General features: G+C 32.1%; 1 long non-coding RNA gene and 1 other non-coding gene across 2 annotated transcripts; one reads left to right on the plus strand and one right to left on the minus strand.

Annotated features, from left to right (window-relative positions):
* Positions 1-3,491: 3,491 nt before the first annotated feature.
* Positions 3,492-3,563, plus strand: TRNAC-GCA (transfer RNA cysteine (anticodon GCA)). Its single transcript has one exon. It is a non-coding gene; the product is annotated as a tRNA-Cys (tRNA).
* Positions 3,564-11,546: 7,983 nt separating this feature from the next.
* LOC107897221 (uncharacterized) lies at positions 11,547-17,046 on the minus strand. Its single transcript, XR_005903168.1, has 4 exons — positions 16,808-17,046; positions 16,366-16,559; positions 15,595-16,244; positions 11,547-11,780 (listed from the first exon to the last, which is right to left on the minus strand). It is a non-coding gene; the product is annotated as an uncharacterized lncRNA (long non-coding RNA).
* Positions 17,047-17,606: the final 560 nt, after the last annotated feature.

Consider the following 17,606-nt stretch of genomic DNA (forward strand, 5'->3'; position numbering starts at 1 on the left):
TCAAAATAGATAGAATTTCAAGAGTTTACATTTTAGTCCCTAATACATGGGAACACATTTGGACTGCCTATGTACATGCTATTTTAATTCAAAATATGGTACCTACTTTTGAAGCTCTTGAGGATGTGATGAGATGAGAGGTCTTCTAACCCGACTCTACCTCTTCGAGTTTAATTGTACCTACGCGTTAAAATTCAACGCGTTAAGCCGATGAAGGCTTAGTAAGACTAAAAGAATAAATAGGTAAATAAATCCTAATAAAATATTTTAAACCTATTCTATTAATACATATTTACACACATAAAAGTTTCTTTAGCTATGCCTTATATTAATAAAATTTAATTTATCTTTTTGTAAGTTATAAAACTTACCTTAACACATTGATGTTTTGCTTTTGTTCACAACTCATATTCTTGGCCGAAAGTAGATTTTATAGAACACACCGAATATACAGAACAAATACAGAGGTGCATTATTATGCACTAATGAACAGAGAGCACTAAAATACTATACAGAGAGCACAGATGTGCTAATAATCAAAGAGCGTGCTTGAGTTCCTTAATGGCATGCCACTAATATCCTAGTAGTTCTAAATTTCGTCTACTTAGGCATTAAAACTGAATTTCATACATTTAAATATTTTACATAAATATTTTGAAAAAGATTTCTCATTTTCTCCATCATTAAATTTAGTTCACATTTCACAATTCACAAATATCACACCTTTTTCACATATATACTTTTGTCACAACATTATTACTTAATGTTCAAACAATATACCATCTTATATTCTCCATCTATAATTTTCTTTACAAATTTCATAATTCTATAATCTATTTTTTTTCTATTTATAAATTTAAATATATATTTTATATTTTTATTTCTAAGTATCTCTATACTACAATATAAGCATTTAAATAGAAATAATTTAAAAATCTTGTAGTACTTACAACAAAAAGGTGGAGATAATGTCTTCCTTCACTCCTTAGCCTTCACTTTTCCTTTTTCTTCAATTATGTCCTCTTCTTTCTTTTCTTTCTCTTCAATTTCATATAAAACATATAACATTTATATGTTAGGAAAAAAAAACAATCAAATGACTTTCCTATACTATTTAATCAAAATAAACATGTATGATATAATAATTTCATCATTTCTTACCTTAGCTCACATTTCAACTTAATCCATTAATCAAAATTAACTTTATTTTATTTGACACTAATTTCATATTTTCATTCAAATCTCACTTTAGACTAATTTCAACTTTCAAATTTTACCATAAACCCTAATTTCAAAATTCTCTCAAATTAGTCCCTATTAATTAAAAACCGGTAATTTATTTTTCCATTCAATTCTTTTCTCAATTCTAACTTAAAATTCTATCAATTCAAACTCTAATATTTCAATTTATTCAACATGAATAGCATCTAAAAATCGATTAACTTTCAAAATTTCAACATAAATCAAGTAATATTTTGTTCTAGGATTCTAAAAACTCAAAAATTATAAAAAAAAAGACTAAATTAACTTACCAATCAAACTTTAAACCTTGAAATCTCAAATTTTCTTTCTATCCCTTTCCTTTATCCCTGTTTTCGTTTGCTATTATATTTCTTTTTTATTCTTTTTGTTTTGTTTCTTTTATATTTTATTTTATTATAATAATATTATATTATATTATATTAATTTCTTAAATAATAAGTAAATGTATATAATTATTACAAGTATATGTATAATATTTTCACACATATATTTTATAATTACCATACACTTGTATTTGCTTTTTTACTATACAAGTGTTATAGATATGGTTTTTTTACTAATTTAGTCTCTTAATTTTTTCTATTCTATAATTCAACTTTTAACCGATATGCAATCTAGTCCTTATACTTAATTACTCTTAATTTAAACAATTTCACCTAATCAAAACTTAATTAACCACACAACTGATTTCGTAAATATTTTTTAATAAATATTTATAATTCCGTTTTATAAAAACGGAGACCCGAAAATACACTTTTCAATTACCCGACTATCGGGTCATTACTTTTTTTTAATGTATTTTTAATTTGTTAAGAAATATTTATTTTTAATATTTTAGTGTATTTGGTGTATTATATTTTTGAAATTTATTTTTATATAAAAATAATATAAAAAATGTAATACAGTAGAGTTGGGTCGGACTCAAGTTTAGTATTTTTAATCTAGGCCAAACTTAAAGCAAAATTTTAGACTCATTTTTTGGGTCAAACTACACCCGAGCCTAAAAAATATACCTAAAATTTTGCATCTACCTAACCTATGATTAGATCTAATTCTATGTAGGTTTATATTTTTTTACTAATATTCAATTGTTACAATAATCATTTCTTTGATATCACTACTTTTTACTATAATCAATTATTACAATAATAATTCCAAACTTTTCTTAAACTTAATTATTATAATACAAGGGAAAATTGAAAAAAAAAGTATACAATTTAATATTTTCAGAAAACTTTTTGGTTATACAATAATAATACATTTAATTATTTTTTAATATTAGAAGGATGCAAGGGACTTCTCCATGTCCATGAAATTAAAAAAAATGAACCAATGAGGCAGTATTAATCTAAAGAGCAAAAGAAGGAACGCTAGTAAGTTTAAGATGGATAACATTGATTTAGGTTAGTTTAAGAATGTTTTTCAAAAATATTTTTACTTTTCTCAAACACTTAAAAATATTTTTGAGAAATATTATTAAACTAGGACTAAAAGTAATATTACCTAAATTTAGATTAATGTGTTAGACATAAAAATTCCTTTGGTCCTTAATTCTGATGTGATTTCCATGAAAAAGTAAATCTTAACTTTGCAGGAATCCCCATTTGTGAAAGCTTTATGTTGGGTTATTTACCATTATATGTTTTTGGTTTTAAAAAAACTTAAATTGCAATGACATAAAGAAGCGATGAAGGATTTTTGTTCTATTTCCAAGGACATAAGCCTATTTTTAAAATGGTGTCATTTTCCGTTAAAATATTATTGAAAGATATAATATAAAAAAAAAACTAAAAAAATATTTTGTATGTTGAGTTAACGTCATAAGTCAATCAGATGTTAACTCAATTAGAAAATAACTAAAATATTTTTGTATTTAAGTAGTAACAAATCTATATTATATTTTAAATTTCTAATTGAGCTTGAATATAAATTAAATTGAAAAATAACTAAAAAACTCTTATATTCAAAAAGTAACAATATAAAAAAATATTTTAAACCCGCTATAATAACATTTACAAAACCTCAATTTAATCACTTTAATTTTATATTTTTACAAAAAAACTTCACCTGTTAATATTTCATAATCTAACATATATATTGATTTATGATCGGTTACCAATTGAATTGTGTCAGTGATAGCAAACTTAGTAATGCAGTAGAAAAGTCATTCGTTCTTTTTAAGTTAAAATATACAATATATAAAACTAGTTACCAAAATTGTCAAAGAGGGGGTCATAGCTCAGTGGTAGAGCATTTGACTGCAGATCAAGAGGTCACCGGTTCGAACCCGGTTGAGCCCTATTTTCATTAATAAATATTTTTAGTGCTAGCTTTCTTGTTCCATTTGTGCAAAATTTATTGGTATACTGCATAGCCGATGATTTCCCTCCCTCCATTGAAGCCTTCTGATGACACAATGGCAATTTTACTCAATTATGTTGCTGTTTTGAATATTGTAATGGTAAATTTAAATAAATGATTATATATGCATTTGGATGAACATAGTAATGGTGAACTGGTGATGGTAGGGAGATAAATTATAATACGAAAGCAAAATTATTATTAGGAATATTAAATTAAATATATTAAAATATAATTTTACCGTATGTAATTATTTATATAGATTATTTTTCTGTAATTAATAATATTTAAAAGTATTTTATTTTTATTTTTAGTTACATTAATATTATATGTTATCTTTAAAAGCATGAAATAAGATACATATTATAAATAATATTATTAAAAATTAAGGTGAAATTAAATATATTTGTAATAGATTGAAAATGATAGCAGAGATGATAGATCAAAAAAGGTCAAAATAGAAGATGATGAGAATAATAGACTAAAGCGAATGATTAAAATAATAAAATAAAAAATTTAAGAGTGACCGAAATAAGATCGACGCTATTTTAAAGTGATATCTGATGAGTCTGTCTATTGACATAAAGTTTTGTCTGTCTTTTGACATGGGGTTTTCTCTTCTTTCTTCCTTTTTCTTCTTCGAAGTTTTGGTGTGACATTTTTTCTTTGTTTTTGAGTGATGGAGGAAGAACTAACTAATCTAAATTTAATTGATGAGGAGGAGGATGAGTTTCATGAGGAGGCTACAATGATGGATCAGAATTATAAATTCAGTTAGGTAGAACGATGCTTGACTGATAGTGTTGTTCATTTTCCATCTTTACGCAATACCATGGCTGATCTTTGGCATCCTATTGGGGGGATTTGTATTTCAGATTTTGGAGAAAAAAATGTTTCTTTTTCAATTTTTTCATGACATTGATGTTCAAAGAGTGCTTTCTAGAACTCCCTGGTTTTTCAATAATCATATACTAATCCTTCACAAAATTCAAATGGGGGAAGATCTGCTATGAGTTCCGTTATTTTTATCAGAGTTTTGGGTCCAAATACATGATTTGCCTCCAGGTTTGATGACGGAAACAATGGCCAAACAATTTGGGATTTTTTTGGGTCAGTTTATTGAATATGATACATCTATTCTAACAATAGGAATCAAAAAATTTATGCACACTCGGATTCGTTTGGATGTGACAATTCCATTGAAAAGAAAGAAAAAGATTCAGATTGGCAAGGATTAGACTGTCTATGCTCGTTTTTAGTATGAGAAACTGAGTTTATTTTGTTTTATCTATGGTAAACTCGGTTATGGGGAGAGTTTTTTTGCCCGTTTTAGACCTGAATTGAGCCTTCAAAAATAGTCTTTGGGTTGGATATTTCATTGTGTGTAGTGGTGCGACGGCGAAACGCAACTGTGAGCAAATGGCTCTGTGAAGCAGACGGTTCAGAATGTAGATAGTTGGATATGGAAAGAGACACTAAAGGCCGAATTTCAGGGGAAGAGAGGGATACTGGGCGTAACAATAGGGTTGATATGGAGAAATCATATCTAAATCTGAATTTTATTCTTGTAGGACCTGGACAAAAGATATTAACTAAAGGGATTGACAACTGGAGAAACATGAACAGTAAGGAGTTAAATGGGGCTGATAGTGATAATGGGCCTATGGATCTAGTGTTGACTAAGGAAAATGATCTACTACTTTCTATGGAAGGCAAGAAACGACAACGGGTAGTGGGTGATACGACAATTTCTTTGGGGAATAATATTGAAGGAGGTTTTCACGATATAATGGCTAGCTTTATAGAGCGGGGCAGCTGAATGCAATAAAACTTCTAAGCTAGAATGTTCGTGGACTATGGAGACCACGGACTGTTAATAGGTTCAAAAATAAGTTGAGGGCCATTAATCCTAGGATTTTGTTTTTTATGGAAACGAAATTAAATTTAAAAAAAGAATAAGATGGAAATGGTTAGGTTGAAATGTGGTTTTGAAAACGGTATTGATATAGGGGCAATTAGATCAAAATAATGTTTATCTTTGGGTTAGAAATGTAACTCTTTGATTATGCTTAAGAGTTATTCTCATTACCATATTGATGTTGATATTCATGATAATGAATGTAGAGAATCTTGGAGGTTAACAGGTTTTATGGGAATCCTGATGAACGAAGTAGGCAGAGGTCATGGGAGCTATTTAGACAATTAGGAAATGATCAAAAGGTCCTTTGGCTTGTGGTTGGGGATTTCAACGAGATTATAAGTTCCTTTGAAAATAAGGGTGAACGTCTTAGATCAGAACGACAGATGGCTGAGTTTTGAAGCATTTTGGATGACTAAGGGCTTAATGATTTGGGTTTCATTAGTAAGTGGTTTACATGGGAGAGAAGAAGATTCTTGTCAACTAATATAAGGGAAAGACTTGATAGGGGAGTCATGACCTTGGAATGGATGAATCTTTTTTTAGGCTATCAAGTGGAGCATTTAAGTCATACTTTTTCAGACCACTGTCCAATTTTTTGTATACAACAGGAAAGCGAAGGGATGATAAAAGATATAGGGCCAAGCTTTTTTGTTTTGAGGCCAGATGGTTTTTAGAACAATATTTCGAGAAGCAAGTAAAAAGGAATTGAGCTGATTCATCTGTTAGTATTCCGGTTAAGCTAGCGAAAGTGGGACAACAATTCCAATAATGGAGTCGCTTAAGGAGCCAGGAGCAAAGGAAAACTCGAATAGATTTTAAGGATCCACTGATGAGGTTTTCACCGAAATTACAGATGTTCAATTAGGCCTTAATTTGGAGGTTGATAAAGAGAAGATCTTTTGGGAACAATAGGATCGAGTCAACTGGTTGAAAAATGGGGATCGAAATACAAGTTTTTTTCACAAAGTAGCTGTTACTTGCCAAAATCGTAGTCCGATGATTGGATTAGAAGGGGAGGATGGACGTTGGGTTTCAAAGGATGAAGAGATGTTATAGATTACTTTGAAGTATTTTAAAAACTTGTCCTTGGCCTTAGAGACAGATGATGATGAAAGGTTGCTTGGGTTAGTGGAGAAACGGATCACAAAGAGCAAGAATAACGAGCTTCTCAAACCTTTCACTAATAAAAAAATTGAGCATATAGTTAAAACGATGGCACCCCTAAAGGCCCCGGGAATCGATTGTTTTTCAACAATATTTTATCAAAGGTTTTGACATATTATTGGACTTGAGATTTCTAGTTATTTCTTGTTTGTTTTGAAAGGTGAGATTGAAATGGGTGAGATTAATAAAACCCATATTATTTTAATTTCTAAAGTTGAGAAACCGAAAAATCTTTCACATTTTAGACTTATAAGTTTATGTAATGTGGTTTACAAAATTATTGCGAAAGTCTTGGTGAAACGTATGAGTGCAATGTTGGGATATTGTATTAATAAAGCCCAAAAGTCTTGGTGAAGCGTATGAGTGCAATGTTGGGATATTGTATTAATAAAGCCCAATAGGCTTTTATCCCAGAAAGACATATTTCAGATAATGTTTTAATCACTTATGAGGTCTTACATTCCCTTAAAATGAAAAAGAAAAGTAGAAAAGGGAATTTTACGCTTAAGCTCGATATGAGTAAAGTGTATGATCGTGTTGAGTGGGATTTTTTGGCTGGAATGATACTTAGGTTGGGTTTTCATACTGATTAGCTTATTCTCATTATGAGGTGCATATGTTCTGTTTCCTATACTGTGGGTATCAATGGGGATATTAGCGATTTTGAGATAAGGAGATCCATTCAGTCCTTATCTATTCTTAATCTGTGCAGAGGGTTTTCCTACACTACTACATCATGCAAAACAGAAAGATCTGATGCTGGGTGCTCCAATTGAAAGGGAAAGGCTCTCGTTTAATAATCTATTTTTTGTGGATGACTGTATTTTTTTTGGTGATGCCTCGTGTGAGGGAACAAATATAGTTGGAAACATTATTCTAGAGTACGAGCAGGTTTCAGGGCAATAGATTAACTTTGATAAATCGCTTATTTATTTTGGTGCAAGTGTGGAGTCTAATGTAAGGGAGCTAGTTACCAACATTTTCGGTGTCCATGTAGGTACAAACCCCGAAAAGTATTTGGGTCTGCCAATGATGGTTGGAAGAAAGAAGTTGTGAGCTTTTGCAAATTTTGTTGACCGGTTCAAAAGAAGAATTGATGGGTGGAATTTGCGTTATCTCTCGATGGGGGGTAAAGAAGTATTCATTAAGTCAGTTTTACAAGCAATTCCTGTATATAGGGGTAAACAATACTCGATTCGACTCGAAAAAATTGAAAAAAATTTGAATTTTGATTTAAACGAATCGAGTTATTCGAGTTAATCGAGTCAACTCGAATTTTTTTCGAATCTCGAGTTCGAATCGAGTTGAGTTTTCGATTTCGAATAACTTGAATAATTCAAATATCAAACTATAATATTTTACATTTTTACCCCAAACTCCCAAACCTTTTTATTTTTCCTTCAAAACTTTTACTCCTTCCCACTTTCTCCCCAAAACTTTTACTCCCCTTCCATCCCAACCCCCAATCTACCCAAAGTCCATTTCCCACAAAAATTTTACTCTCCCGTTTACTTTTTCTAAAAATTTTACTCCCAAAAACCCGAAAAACTTTTTATTTTCCCCCAAAATTTTTATTCCCTCCCACTTTCCCCCTAAAATTTTTACTTCATTCCCATCCCACCTTTCATCTACCCCAAACCAGTCCCCCCCTCAATTTTTTAATATTTTTCCTCCAAAATTTTACTCCCCTTTTTACTTTTCCTCAAATTTTTATTCCTCAAAACTTTTTATTTTCCCCATAAACTTTTACTTCTCACCCTTTACTCTCAAATAAAAAACCAAAATTATCCAAAAAAATCACTAAACATAAATAGTAATAATTTTATTTATATCTACTATTTATATTATTAAATTAAATTTCACATTTTATATTATTTATATTATTGAATTTTTTTGTCATATTGAATATTTATTTTCAAATTGAATTATTAATTATCCCATTAAATATTCATGTTAAAATTTTATATTGGTATCAATTTCACATTTTATCTTTAAAATAACTTTTATTAAAAAATCACATTTTTACATTTAATATATTTTTTAATTCCAAAATACATAGTGACAAAAATCTGAAGATAATTGAAACAACTAAGCAAGAAAAGAAGCTAGCCCGTATATAAAATATTAATAAACAAATTATGAGGTGATGAAAGTTAATAAAAATTTTGATTAAGGTAAACAAATTTTGTTACGATGGGTGACAATGGTTACAAAGACCCAAAATTATTTTTTAAAATTTAACTTGAACAAATATATTTGATTTGATTCGATTCAAATTCCATCTCACTCGACCCGATTCGAGAAAATTTCAAATCAAATTAGGATGATAAAATATGATTTGTGAACTCGATTAACTCGAAATTTTTCATTCGATTCTATTGAGCTCTCACCCCTACCTGTATATGTTATGCAGTGTTTTGCTTTGCCGAAGATTTTATATCGTGAGTTGGAGGGTATATTGAATAAATTTTGGTGGTCTAATAACAAATCAACTAAAGACATTCATTGGAGTAATTGGAGTGCGTTGTGTAAACCCAAAGTTGTTGGTGGGCTAGGATTTCGGGATCTTTTTTTGTTCAATAAAGCTTTATTAGCAAAACAAGTTTGGTGTTTATCTTTCTAGCCTAGTTGCCTTTTAACAAAAGTTTTAAAAGCCCGTTATTATCCATTCTCAAATATTTTGTCAGTAAAAGTTGGTTCTTACCTTTGTTTACCTGGAGAAGTATTAGTAGTGTTCGGGATCTGATTACAAAAGGGTTAATTTGGCGCATTGGTAGCGGTGAAGGTATGAATATTTAGAATAATCCATGGCTGCCTGGTCTTGGAAGTAATAGATTATCAGTTTGGAGTATAAATCCTTATTGGATTATTGTGAACCAGTTCCTTGATGTTGAGTCAAATACCTGGAATAAGGAAGTGATCTGTAGACTTTTTGATAGAGACCAAGCGAAACGCATTTTCAATATTCCTCTTGCTAGCTCCAGATTTCATGATATGCTAGTTTGGAGGCACGAAGCCACTGGGGAGTATTTCATGAATAGTGGATATAGGGTTTTAGTTACAGAAAAATTACAAAATACTGATTACAACCCTTCTACAGCAGAGAAGTACAAGGATTTTTACAACTTAATTTGGGCTTTTCACCTACCAACGAAAGTGAAAATACATATGTGGAGGTTATCCAATAATTATGTGCCTCATTTTGGCAATCTTATTAAGCGAAGGCTATATGTTGATAAAGCTTGTCCACTGTGTAAGGAGGCTCCGGAGGATTCTGACCATTTGATATGGTATTGTGGTGTATTACAACTGCTTTGGGTTTCTCTAAATATCACAATTGCTCCAGCAGGGATTACCTCGAATTGCAAAGACCGGTTTGTAAATATTTTTAATGCAATAGATGAAAGTACCAGACACCTTTTAAGTATTTCCTTTTGGGCTTTGTGGCATAGAAGAAATAAAATGATACATGAAGGTCTTAAGATATCCATGCAGGAACTTTTGGGTTTTATTCGAGGTTATATACAAGAGATAACTTTGAATTGAGTCTCTTTTTCCTCATCTAGAACTACAATGAAAGAGTTGTGGCGACCCCCTAATCCTGGTATTATTAAATTAAATTTTGATGCTTCTTTTCAAGGTGATTCTAAAACCTCTATTGCAGCAGTTTTAGCTCGAAATAACAAAGGAAAAATCATAGGAGCGTGCACTTACCCATATGAGGGAGTTGTAGATGCCTTTGTTGTAGAAGCTAGGACCTGTAAAAGGGCTTTGCTGTTTGCGATTGACATGGGTTTTAGGAGTATACTTCTAGAAGGGGATTATCTGTCGATCATTAAAAAACTCAAGTTAGATAAGGAGGATAGATCCACTCTTAGACCGATTTCTCAAAGCATTCGACTCTTAGAAAGTCACTTTCTGAAAGTTACTTACCATTTTATTCTAAGAGAAGCTAACAGGGTGGCACATAATCTGGCACTGGAAGGACGTTGACGCCACACATCTTGCTTCTGGGTTGATGAGGCTCCAGATTCGGTTGAAAAGGTGGTAGACGAAGACTGGACTACTTGACTTCAACACCGCTGAGAAATCTTTGTTAAGCTCTGAAGATGAAGAAGGTTCAAAGGAATCTCTATGCTTGGTTTTCAAGGCAATATCTTTCTTCCGGTTTGGCTATACAGAGTAGTTGTTGTGGAAGATGAGGATAATGGTTGGTATTCTCTAATGAGTTTTTTTAGTGTTTGGTTTGGGGTGTTTTTCTAGAGTTAATAGTTTTTTGCTTTCCGCATGCTTTATTTTGCTTTGATGGTTGGTCTTTTGATTTTACATCTTTTCATTTCTCTATAGTGTGTTAATATGTCAGACTTTCTTGAGCCAAACACCTATTAAATGAATATCAGTTTTCTATGCAAAAAATAAAAAAAAATATATTTGTAATATTATTAGTATTTATTTTAAAATTATATGTTATTCTAATTTTTCTAAATATACTTTTATTTTAATTAGGAAGTTGAAGTTTTTTAAATTATTTTTAATTTATTTCATAACTTTATAATACAAATTAAATGAATTAATAATCTCAATAGTTGTTTCACTTATGAAAATAAACTATTATAAAATTGATATAATTTGAATTTACTTTTTAATTAATAACATTATTATATGACTCTAAATTAGAAAAAAATTAAATATAAAACATTAAAACTAGTTTTAATATTAAAACTAAAAAAAGATTTTAATGTTTTAATATTACATTTAATTTTTGATAATTTTAATACATTAAAAACATAATTAATTTTTATCTATTATGGGTGTAAACATCCAAATTAAAACAAAATCCGTTCCCAATTCTCAATTTTTTTTTGAAATTTAATCTTTAAGACATTTACATAAACTTTCAAGATAGAGAATAGAAACTCGAAAGTTAAATCTCAGTCTGCTACCCTAGCATGCAACTGTCTGTCCTTTGGCAAGCTTTTAAGTTTTTTGTATTGTCTCTTTGTTAGTGGCAGCCACTTCCACAACCACATCCAAGCCTTTAGGCAAAGTTTCCACGCTACTGATTCTTTCCCTGGATCCATGGAAATAGATTTTGCAGGATTAACCCTCAATGAAGAAGAAGAAGCAGTTTTACAAATACAAGTAGATCCGACTAAAGATAAGGAAGAAGGAGTTTTTAGATAGGTGGGATGTTTCTTAACGGCCAGTGTTATTCACTTCCCAGCAATGAAAAGTACTATGGCTAACTTATGGCATCTTGTTAGGGGTGTTCAAATTAGGGATTTGGGGGAAAAAAGGTATTTATTTCAATTTTTCCATAATATGGATTTAGAAAGGGTTTTAAAGGGGTCATCATGTACCTTTAATAACCATCTATTGATTCTTTATAAGTTACAATGGGGAGAAGATCCATTAAAGGTTCCGTTGATTTCAACACCCTTCTATGTATAGGTTCATGATGTTCTTATAGGGTTTTACTCTGAAAATTTAGCCTTACAACTGGGGAATTTTATAGGGAATTTTCTGGAATATGATGGCTCAACCTTGGGAAAAGAAAACAGAAATTTTATGAGAATTCAGGTCTAAATAGACATTCGATGTCCTCTTAAAAGGAAGAAACAAAACATGTTTTGTGGTATTTGCTCTTATGTTAAGTTTAAATATGAAAGATTGTCCTTATTTTGTTTTTATTGTGGTTGACTAGGTCATAGTGATTCTTTTTGTGCAGCTAAGATGGTAGTAGGGGTAGAAATTACTGAGATGGGTTGGGATTTATCTTTAAGAGCATAATCAAGAAGAGCCCAAACAATGACTAGCGTTTGGTTAAGGGAGGATGGTGGAGTAATGAGTGGTACCAATCCAGGCGACCAATTCCAAGGAAATAGTGAGTGAGGAACATATAAAAGAACAGGGTGTCTAAAGGATATTGATCCTATTTTGGGATTTAACCTGGAAGGAAGAAGGCCGACGTCACAGCAAGTGGGTGAAAATTAATTAACTGGTCAAATACAGAATGCAATAGATCATAACCTGAAAGATATGGTAATAGGTGAGGAAGGAAAAAAGAGGGCTAGAGGAGATATTGAAGAAAGCAACAATGTAATCCTTAGAAATAGGAGGTTGTCAAAAATTAATCACTTTTCATCGGCGGCTGCCATGAAACAAGCTGACCGGGCGCAATGAAAATCATACGTTGGAACATCCGTGGTTTGGGGAATCTACAGGCAGTTCACAGATTTCGGCATTTGTTGAGGTCACAATATACCTAAGTAGTCTTCTTCATGGAGACAAAAATCAATAAAAGTCAGATGGAAAAAGTTAGACGAAGTTGTGGGTTTCATTACGGTATTGATGTGGATGCGATTGGTTCGAGAGGAAGATTATGTCTTGCATGGAGAGGGGATGTCAATGTCACACTTCAAAGCTTTTCAAGTTGTCATATTGATGTTTTAATTGAGGATTCAAGTGATAGGAAGAAGTGAGATTTACAAGGTTTTATGGTTCTCCTTGTTCACATAATAGAGAATAATCATGGAATCTGTTACGGCATCTACAAACTATTGGAGAGCTTCCATGGCTGGCTTGTGGGGATTTTAACGAAATTCTGTATGGTTTTGAAACGAAAGAAGGACTACCTCAAGAAGAGAGAATGATCAAAGCTTTTCGAAAGGCGTTAGAAGATTTTCGATTGGTGGATGTGGGATACTCAGGAAATTGGTTCACTTGGGAGAGAGGTAACTTGCCAGAAACGAATATACAAGAAAAACTTGATAAATGTGTAGTAACTGAAGAGTGGATCTCTTTATTCCCAGATTCCTTAATTCAACACCTCACGCATTCTTTTTCAGATCATTGTCCTTTACCTATTACTACAGAGGGTGTAGCGAGAAGGTAACTAAATAAAAGTTTTAAGTTTGAAGCATGGTAGATCTTGGAGGAAATGTTTATGGATGAGGTTTGTGCAATTTGGGAAAATTCCGCAGGGGATTTATTGAATAAGCTAGAAAATATGAGGAAAGGACTAGGAAGATGGGCTAGGAAAATTTGCCAAAGCAAGAAAATAAAGAAAGATGTTTTGAATTCAAAATTGACAAGGCTGATTGAGTCTGAAAGAAGTGACGAAAATATGGCAGAAGTTATTGACACAATGATTTAATTGAATTTTGAGATAGATAAGGATGAATGTTATTGGGAACAGAGAGCTCGAATAAACAGGTTGAAATTTAGAGATAGAAATACAACGTTTTTCATAAGCAAGCAACACAAAGGAGAATGAGGAATTTTATCGACAAAATGCAATATGAAGATGACAGGGAGACGAATGAGGATAAGGAAATAGAAGGAATTGCCAGATCATATTTCCAGAAGCTATTTTCAGCGGGAAGACAAGATAATTACGATCGAATATTATCAGGAATGGATTGCTGCATTACTGAAGATGACAATTGTCGACTAAATGAAAGATACACTAAGGAGGAGATATGAGAAGCTTTAACGGAGTTGGGTCCCACTAAGGTACTAGGAGACGACGGTTTTCCAGCATTATTTTACCAAAAATGTTGGCCGATCATCGGAGAGGAGGTTTTAGATTTTTGCCTTCAAAAACTGAATGAAGGTATACAAATGAGTTCGATTATCAAAACAAATATTGTGCTAATACCCAAGATTTCAAGTCCTTCCAATATTACTAAATTTAGACCAATTAGCTTAATGTGATTTATAAATTGATAGTAAGGTCATCGCAAATCGACTTAAGGTAGTGATTAATAAATGTATAGATTTAGCACAGAGTGCTTTCGTACCAGAGAGGTTTATTTCTGATAATGTGTTACTGGCTTATGAAATTTTACATACTTTGAAGCATAAGAAGACTGGAAAAAAAGGGGTTTATGGCGGTAAAATTAGACATGAGTAAGTCGTATGATAGAGTTGAATAAAAGTTTGTGGAGATGACAATGAAGAAAATGAATTTTGATCCAAGATGGGTTGATTCGATTATGAAATGTGTCTACAGTATCGTACTCAGTGGTGTTCAATTGAAAGTTAGGGGAAGTGTTTCATCCCAGTAGAGGTTTAAAACAAGGAGATCCTCTAAGTCCGTTTTTGTTTTTATTCTGCGGGGAAGGCCTCTCAAGTCTTATGAGGATTGCAACTGGAGGAAGAATACTTAAAAGAGTAAAAGCTAGTTGAAGTGGGCCATCTATCTCACATTTACTCTTTGCAGATGATTGCATTCTATTCGCAGAAGCTACTGAAGGAGCAGCGCATTCCTTAAAATAGATTTTGAATGAATATGAAAAGTGTTTGGCCAGTGTATTAATTATGACAAGTCAATAGTGTTTTTCAGTACAAATACGCAAGTTAGGGAAATGATCGCAGTCTCTAATGTAGTTGGAGTAAAAAGGTCAACTGATCCAGAACAGTATTTAGGGCTTCCTAATATGGTGGGAAGAAAGAAGAGATCGTCATTTCAAGTTTTGAAGGACAAATTTAAAAAACAAATCGACAATTGGAGCATAAGACACCTCTCTCAAGGGGTAAAGAAGTTTTCATAAAAGCAGTTCTCCAATCCATCCCTACTTACACTATGGCTTGCTTTCTTATTCCTAAGTCTCTATGTGTTGAATTGGAGGATATTATAGCTAAATTTTGGTGGTAGAAAAGTCATGACAAAAAAGGCATTCATTGAAGCGCTTGGAAAGAACTATGCTCATTGAAAGAAGATAGGGGACTTGGTTTTCAAAATCTTGCAAAATTTAATGTCGCGTTGTTAGCAAAGCAGGGTTGGTGCCTTATTAATTTTCCAAATTCGTTATTAGCTCGTGTTTTGAAGGTAAAATATTATTCTAACTCAGATTTCTACAATGCTGAGTTAGGAACATTACCTTCACTTACTTGGAAGAGTGTCTGGGCAGCAAGAGGGGATGAAGCAGACAGATTACAAAACCAAGAAAGTAATAAAAATATCAGGTTAGTTTCGGATCTAATAGAGGCCACTACTAGAACTTGGAAAACAACTGTTATTATGAATACCTTTAGTATGGATATTGCAAGGAAAATCATGCAGATTCCATTGGCAAAAACAGAATACGAAGACTTTCAAGTATGGCGAGGTGAACTGTCCGGTGAGTTCTAAGTCAGAAGCGCCTATAAACTATTACAGGAGTCTAACATGGATCCTAATAATTACTTTATACAAACCGAAATAAAAAATTTCTATAAGAAGCTATGGAAATTATACATCCCCTCAAAAGTTACATTGACAGTTTGGAGAATCTCTTGGAATTTTATTCCTTCCCTTGTTAACCTCAAGCAAAAGAAAGTGGTGGTGGACACACAATGCCCTCGATGTCATCAAGATGAAGAACAGTAACCACGTTTTTCGCCAGTGTCCAACTGTTGAGACTTGGAATCACTTAAATCTGTCTTGGGTACTGAATAATGATACTCAGACTACGTGGGAGTGGTTTACTTGGGTCTTTGAACAGGGGACTAGTGAACAGATCAGATTTTTCTATTGTGGACTCTGGTTAATCTGGTTCAACAGGAATAGGTTAGTATATGAAAAGAGAACAGCGACAGGAAGAGACATAGCAAAACAGATCCAAAGTTTCATCTCAGAGTTCAATGGGACAAAAGAGAAAAAACTCACATACCAGTCCAATAGAAGCTTTCACAGCATGTTCGCAGAGCAAGGGTTACAGTTTATTTTGACGCAGCTTATGACCAACAACATTCCAGATCGGCTTCGGGCTTGCTTGTACGAAATGAAGAGGGGAAGATCTTAGCATCGAAAATGGTCACTCATTCTGATATAGCTACTCCGTTCATGGCAGAGGCTCAAGTAGGGCTACAAGTAATGAAATTAGGAAACTTCACGGGATTAAACAAAATAAAGGTAATAGGTGACTCAAAAACTATTATAAAGAAATGCCAAAGTTTCGAGATTGACAAATCAACCATTGAAGCAATTATTAGAGACATTCAAAGCATAAAAGACAGATTTCACGAGATAGGTTTCACTTTATCCCTAAAACAGAGAATATTTATGCTCATGTTATTGCGAATGAGGCTGTAAAGAGGAGAGAAAGCTGTTACCTGGTGGGAGGGATTCCAGAACACGTTCGTCAAGCTCTGGAGAAGTATCGACCAAGGCATCCGGACTGAGAGGAAATGAAGATAGAAATCTCTAGAAAGGATAGTAGGTAAATTAAATATCTTTTTTTTTTTTGAAAACCGCTATCATTATGGCTGGGTCAGTGATGTGAAAGGACAGAGACCATTGGCATCCAGCTGTTGATTTGACTGGGTTAGGATTTGTTTTATTTCACTATTTAGTTGTAGTTACATTCAGACGAATTGGGCTAGTTTTAAATGTTTTAAATTGGCTCCTCTTTTTAGTAGGCTTTTAGATTTTCTTTTCTTCTTTTAGGTTTGGGCTAATGGACTTTAACCCTATTATGATTATGTGTAATTAGTTCTTTTTATTAATTCCAGTCAAATCTTTTAATTAAAAAAAAAATTTCAAGATAGAGTTGTAATTTTACCTTTATTCAAACTCATAATAAGCTCCATCTTCAATTGCACTTTCATTATAATTTAACTTATTCAGTTTAATCAATAAGCTATATTTGTTGTAAATCATTTGATAAAATGGATGTCCATAACCCCCAATTTCATCCTTAAAGAATGAATGTCCATAACCCCATAAATTTATTATGTTATAACCCTTAAATTATTTATAGGGTATCTTATATATTGATCCTTAATGCCTTGTAACTTATAGTTTTTAAAGCCCTATAAATAGAGGGCACGTACAAGCTTATATACATCCTAAGTGAAAGTTTAATCATCTTTTATTCATTTGTCTGTCTTTCTTTCTTAATATTTGTATTCG

Source organism: Gossypium hirsutum, chromosome A10 (genome assembly GCF_007990345.1).
Source record: "Gossypium hirsutum isolate 1008001.06 chromosome A10, Gossypium_hirsutum_v2.1, whole genome shotgun sequence".
NCBI classification, from domain to species: domain Eukaryota; kingdom Viridiplantae; phylum Streptophyta; class Magnoliopsida; order Malvales; family Malvaceae; genus Gossypium; species Gossypium hirsutum.